A 7,216-nucleotide genomic window follows, 5' to 3' on the forward strand; every position below is an offset into this window, starting at 1 on the left:
AGATAAAGTTTCTATCGAGGTTATTTCAAGAGTTGAATCAAAGCATCAGGGTGCAATATCAAGATTTCTCAGGGATCAATAGCATGATAATCAAAAGGATCAATAAGGTATTATAACAAATCTCTATTTTATCATGGCATTAAACTATCATGAAAGACTTTTGAACTACTTGCAATACGTACTCGAGGGTTCATGGCATCTCTATGTAACTCAAAGATAAACAAAAGATACTCTTGATTTAAATATATCAAAATGACTCAGGATAATTGCATCGATATATATATGAACTGTTTACAGTAAATACGAAGGTCAAGTTGAATCACTTGCCTTGAGATAGACTGGTCTGGTCTGACTGGTAGGAGCAACAACTGGAGCTTCACTCGACTTTTATGGCAAGTTTTCCCTCGTCTCGAGATCCTACATAAATAATAATAATCCTCATTATAATATATTCTTTCCATCTTAACCTATTTACAACCCGAAATTAAACATGGATGGCACTTAGGCCTATACACACTTAATTCATATCCACCATTTATATTTTCAAATGTACACACGTAGCCACATAATCACATATCGTATATTAATACCAAATAACATCATATACACCATAATGCCACACTAGGCTTGGATGATCTCGACTCACCACTTAAGTTACTTGGTCGCTAACTAAACGAAGTCTTCGAATTTGGGCTTCCTAACTCAATGCGCCTTTCCTAAATTATCCAAAACCTATTGACCCTCACTTGTGCCTTTTGCTCTACTGACCTTATACTATCTTACAACTATGGTGGTTGACCTAATACTCACTTCTAAGTGTCCTAATACTATGTGATAAGTGAAAGTGCTCACTGGTGCAAATTTCAGAATGGTAACTAAGGTTTCTTGAGTGCATTAGACACTCTTAAACTACAAGTTTTTCTTCAAAATTTTTACACAAGACTCTCCTGACCTAAGGGCATCTCATAAGCTTGATGTGGCTCAAAGGCCTGGCTTGGGCCTTCTTGGGCCTAAGCTAAAAGTCCAAGGTACCCCTGTTTTTCTGGGCAGAAAATGCCCTGACTTGAATTAACTTGTGACACATGGTTCTAGCTCATATCCTATGAACTATGGTTGGAAAAACTTCTCTGACATACCCTCTAACTAAGGCCCAATTGGGCCTAATGAGGGCCTACCCATGACATGGCCAAATCTCCCTATTTCTAAGTTGCAACAAAACTGTCCCCTGCTGGACAGATTTTGTTATTCTACTTGTGCACCTAACCAAATGACATGCAAACCTCCAACCAACTCCTAAAACCTATTATATACTCCCCATACTAACTTCTGGTGGCTTGGGCCTCAAAGTGCACATCAATGACATGGTCAAAACTCACTCTAAACCTCAGGGTACTAAACTGATTTTTCTGCAGAAACTATAACTCTCATTTTCCAAGATTTTAACTTGACAAACCCAACTAACAACAACTAAATACTTAAACCAAGACCTATACTTGGTATTCTACTGAACTAACTCCCTTTTTCTTAAAATACCCTTGGTGAGATCATCCTTACCTAAGGTGCAACTATGGCAAAACAAAAGAGACTACTCTTAACAAATCGCAAATCTTCATGCCTTTGAAACAACAAGATATATATTTTTATAAAAGATAACCGCAAATTATTACCATGCAACAAGAAGCATAAATCAATATTATCATATTATTCCTACTGAAATTAAGGCTCACTAACAAAATCTTTCCAAATAATCAAAATTTCACAACAAACTAAGAGAATTCCACATGCATGCATGCCTTCGGGTTTTTCAAACCAAAACAACATGATTTCCAAATAAATTTTTATCATAATTCAACATGCAAGCCTAACATGGATTACAACTAAATGATCAACTAGCATGCAAAAGGATTTTATCAAGATTTTACTACAAAATTCATGTTATCATCACAAAATACACAAAAATGTTAACAAGGCAACAAAACACCATCCATTCGGCTCCTATCAAGTCATGGCCGAATGGATTAGGGTAAAAACAGCATTCGCATAAGTGTAACACTCTTATGTCTAGCCATTCTTGACCCTATGATACTATAACTCATGGTGAAAGCCTTAGATTCACAAGAATCAAGGAGGTTCACTTTGAGTTTAACAAAAACATCACCATGCAAGGTCAAAACATAGGTTTTTCACTCTATACTTTTGAAATATATAAGAATAACATATAGGGAGTAAAATTACTTGAATATAAGATGATTGTTTGGGTGAAAGAATGAAGAAATGAAGGGGATGGAGGGCCTCGGCTATGGGATGGCCGAGAGGGAGGGTTGAGCCGAGAGGGAGGGAGGAGAAAAGGGGAGGGTGGAGTGAAAATGGAGTGATCATCACTTTAGTTTTGTTTTTATGTCTTTGACTAGACTAAATGTGAGTGGATTTAGGAAATGACAAGAGTAACCCTCTAGCTAAAGTTAGGCAAGTTTGCATGCAAGGTCAAGGAGGTAATTTGGCTAGCAAAATGTGAGTTAGTGGGGTGGAGAATGTCTTCTTTGCCCTTTGGTTAAATAGAAGAGAGTTTGCATGCAAGGTTATTCATGTAATTTGATAATTATTAAGCAACTAATTTCCAAAGATTTATTTTTATATAATAAAGTACAAGTTCAAAAATTATAAAATTTATACCATAAAATAACTTGGATTTTTAGAGACTTTATAAAAATCATTTTCAAAATTTGTGTACAAAATGTCTTTTAAAAGAAAATTTTTCCAAAGCTTAGAATATTCCTTATAAATCAAAAATAAAGAAATTAAATAAATTCTTGCTTTGAAAAAATCATATACTACCCAAAGCAAATTTATAATGCATAAATTTTCACTCACACAAACGTACAAGCATTGAATATATTTTTATTTAACTTAATATTATTCACAAATAATATTACATAAAATGCCGGTCGTAACAAAAAAACTCGACACAAACCATGATTTTTCCAAAATTTAAAAGCCTGATCACGAACAAATCTAAAATCGAAGCTACCTCCTATGAAATGACCAATAATTCTAATATTCCAGTTCTTCCTAGCATTCAACAGAAAATCCTTCGGAGGTTGTAACGTAGCTGAGCCATCCTTATTAAAAATGATTTTAGCATTAGAACTACTCGTGGTTTCAACGGAAGGGATTCTCTTAGTGACAATCGAGCTCCAAGTATTTTGTTTTTCTCATTTACATCAGGCAATGGTTCCGTAGGAAGACTAGAATCAACCACATTATCTTTTGGAACATAAACAATTAAAATACCATTTTCAACTGAAAATTTATCTTGAAAATCTTCGAAGACTGGAGTGGTGGTAGTATTGTTACCTTTAGTTGCTGTGGAACTCGAGGATTTAGATTTAGTAGAACTCCTTTGAGAAGCTGCATTGCTAGGCCCATAATCATTTCTAGTTGAGCCACCATCAAGAATGAGTCTAGTTTCATCATGAATCCTCTGTGCTGTAGTAGGTGACCAATCACTGTTTCTTGCAGCTTTAGCCATGAAAACATGGTGGTTAACTGCTGAAAGAGCAAGTAAAGGGGGAGCTACATTATTATGGCCAATAAAATTTGAGAACTCATCTGAGTTCATACTTCCAGAATGTTCTGAATTCCGGGAGCCCATGATTCTTGAAAGAAAATATTTAAGAGTGATGTTGAAATAAAGCTGTGATGTAGGGGAGGAAGAATATGGGATACGTGTATGAAAAGTATGAAGAATAGAAGAGAAATGAAGCAAGGAAGAAGAAGGATGTTTGATGAAAGAGAGTGAAGAACTGTTAGATAATAGCAGTTTCTGGGTATTAGATCCAGTTATAATCTAGGTGGGAAAATGGAATTCTAGAGAGAAGGAGGAGCTTCTCACTCTAGGAAATAATATTTCCGCGAACTACGAGCTTTTTTTTTGCTAAATTCTTTTAAATTTTTTTTAACTACGAGCTTTTTAACTGCAACAACTTAAATAAACGCTATTGGAGCTGAAATTACCGTGGCAAGTGGAACCAGACATGCCCTCTAATGGATCCTCGTTAAGGGAATTAGATTATACTCATTCCAATTACCAGACTCAAAGAGCCCGGTATTGTTATTTATTGTCACTACCTCCCCGTGTCAGGATTAGGTAATTTACGCATCTGCTGCCTTCCTTGGATGTGGTAGCCGTTTCTCAGGCTCCCTCTCCGGAATCGAACCCTAATTCTCCGTCGCCCGTCACCACCGTAATAGGCCAGTATCCTACCATTGAAAGTTGATAGGGAAGAAATTTAAATAATGCGTCGCCGACACGAGGGTCGTGCGATCCGTCGAGTTATCATGAATCATCGAAGCGACGAGCAGAGCCCGCATCGACCTTTTATCTAATAAATGCATCCCTTCCCGAAGTCGGGGTTTGTTGCACGTATTAGCTCTAGAATTACTCCGGTTATCCGAGTAGAAGATACCATCAAACAAACTATAACTGATTTAATGAGCCATTCGCAGTTTCACCGTCTGAATTAGTTCATACTTACACATGCATGGCTTAATCTTTGAGACAAGCATATTATTACTGGCAAGATCAACCAGGTAACATTCCTCTTTGCTGCCGGCTCCGCATGAGTAAAGGACGAATACCATCTTTTAGTCAATGCATCGCACGACAGGCTTCCGTAAAGGACAATAATTTCGGGCATAAAAGGGGCAAATACCTCAAGCCGAACATGTTTCCACATACAAGACTTCGAGTGACACATGGATATCCAGTGCCTGCTAGCTTAAATGGCAAAGCAAGGACAGACATACAGGTGAGCTTCGAGGTCTAACTCACACCAAACAATTAGACCGAGATAGAGGTGTGACTGTGGTACTTGAGAATTCCGTCAAAATAGGTATGCTGCAAAGGGGGCCAGGCCAATCCAAGGCTAAATATTTAGCACTCGAGCAGAATTGAACAGGTTTGAACAAGTGATTGTCGCTGCCAAGATAGGGAACCAACCGATCGGAACAAACCAACCACCACTCATGCGCTACACGTACAATGCCTCCAACACCCATTAGGTACAAGCCCAAAAAGACCCAAAGTCTAGAAAGGACTTGACCATAACAAATGAAGGAAACATGAACCGCTAAGCGCGTATCACAAAATAAACCATTCACTTCCAAGAACTAAGGTCTCCTGCTCCGAACAGACAAAGAGATAGCACTCAGTAAAGTTCACGACCCTTTCAACCACACAATTTATCCACCGGTAGCCGAAAGTCACCGAGAAGCTTCAAGCTTGGCATATTGAGGCCCAAACAATTGCATCATAACACTAGCCCCGCCTAACCAGCCATGCTTGTTCAGAATCGAGAAGAATCTACCTATTCTGTAAAACGAAGCAAGCACACTTGGTTTCACCGAATCAAAGTTTTCGGGTCAACTCGAGGGACAAATATCTGGGGGCCTTTACTATCACTTCATGGAATCCTGAGAAGCGACTCTGAATGGCGCCGAGCACCAATGTCGCTTGTCGGCAACAGAGGCTTCAGCTGGCCCGCTTGGTGATGGGTAAGATCTAAAAGTTTCCCACGATACCCTCGAGGAAACCTGAATCACCACAACCAAGTGGCTGATTAGGAGACTCGAGGAAGCCTCAAGCGCCCCTAACGCCCCCAGCAGCCGCAGCGGGAGCGTGCCCAGTAGAAGGGGAGTCCCCACCTCCCTATATATGACATTTAAGCAATTTCCAAAGTTCCAACAGTTTTGACCTAGGTGTTCGAGCAATCACAATGCCCTCTTTTGGAGTTCCACTCATTTGTATTTGATTCTCTTATAACCAAATGAAAGATTATAAATCCTAGTACTCCAAATAATATTTCAATTTTTTTTTAATATTTTATTTTGATTTTATAAATCTTTTTTTCTGAATTAATTCGGGAAGGGATTTGACATACAAAACTCATTTTTTTATGATTCCACTTGGAAATGATAGCTAATGAATATTAGGATTTTTCATGATTTTTTCAGATTTTTTGAATTTCAAAATATATTTTTAATTTTTTTATTAGTAATTTAGGGAAAAATTAATTAAAAAATAAAAAAATATATCTTTTCCTTTGATTATATTTCAAAAAATGTAACTTAGTTCCTAATATATATTGCTAAAAAAATACATTTAAAAAATATTTCTTTTTTTAATATCTAAGCTTTATTCATTTTATTATTATTAAAGAATGACTAATATTTGGAAATTTTAGAGGACCTTGATACCTAGAGTTCTATATTGTGCTCTTTTTGGCTACAAGTTGGTCATACTTATACTATTATTTTATCCTACTTTGATTAGTTGTATTTTGAATGGATATGTAATTACTCCAGCACGCCGTGTAAAATAAAAGCATGCCTCGAACTAACGTTGACACAACCTCTAGTGACAAATGACTATTCAACGACATGTTTTTCCAAATAATAAGCAAAAAATTGAACGTGTGTTTTCACACTGGAGTAATCGGTTATCAGTCACTGCAAGGGCAATCGTGCAAATGCCAAGGGAACCTGACGCCCCAAGGCACCCGATGCCCCCGTTGTCCAACACTTATCCTACCTACGCAATTCCTAATACCCCCAAGGCCTCGTTGCCTTGGACCCAAGTCACATATCCTATCTACGAAATACCTATTACCCCAAGGCCCCATTTTATTTTTCCCAGTTATGCCTTGTCTTTGTTTGGAATCGGTCTCCGGCACTCCAGTTTGGAATCAGCCCCCGGTCCCCACTCCTTTATTGAATGGTCTCCGATCGCTCCCCATTTTCTCAGATGGGCTGACGCCCATTTTACTTTTCCCACTTTTTTTTATTTGAAATTGGTCGCTCCCCGTTTGCTCAGACGGGCTGACGCCCATTTTACCCTTCCCAAATCTCTTTGTTCGGAATCGGTCACCGGTCTCTCGCTTTTGGAATCGGTTGCCAGTCGCCTTAGGCACCGAATCCAAGGCCCCAAGACCCCAAGGCACGTAAGGCACATACGTCCCATACGTACTACGCACCGCAGCGTACGTATAACCTGCGTACGCGCATATGTGCGCACGTGTGTTTTAAAGAGAATTTACTCCATCTTCTCCGTTTGGGCGCCTAGGGTCTCGTTCAAGGCGACGAGGCCCCGTTGGGCGCCTGGGGTCTCGTTCCAGGCGCCAAAGTAATTTTTCTTCAAAATACATACGAACGCACACGC

Source organism: Apium graveolens, chromosome 10 (genome assembly GCF_009905375.1).
Source record: "Apium graveolens cultivar Ventura chromosome 10, ASM990537v1, whole genome shotgun sequence".
Taxonomy (NCBI): Eukaryota; Viridiplantae; Streptophyta; class Magnoliopsida; order Apiales; family Apiaceae; genus Apium; species Apium graveolens.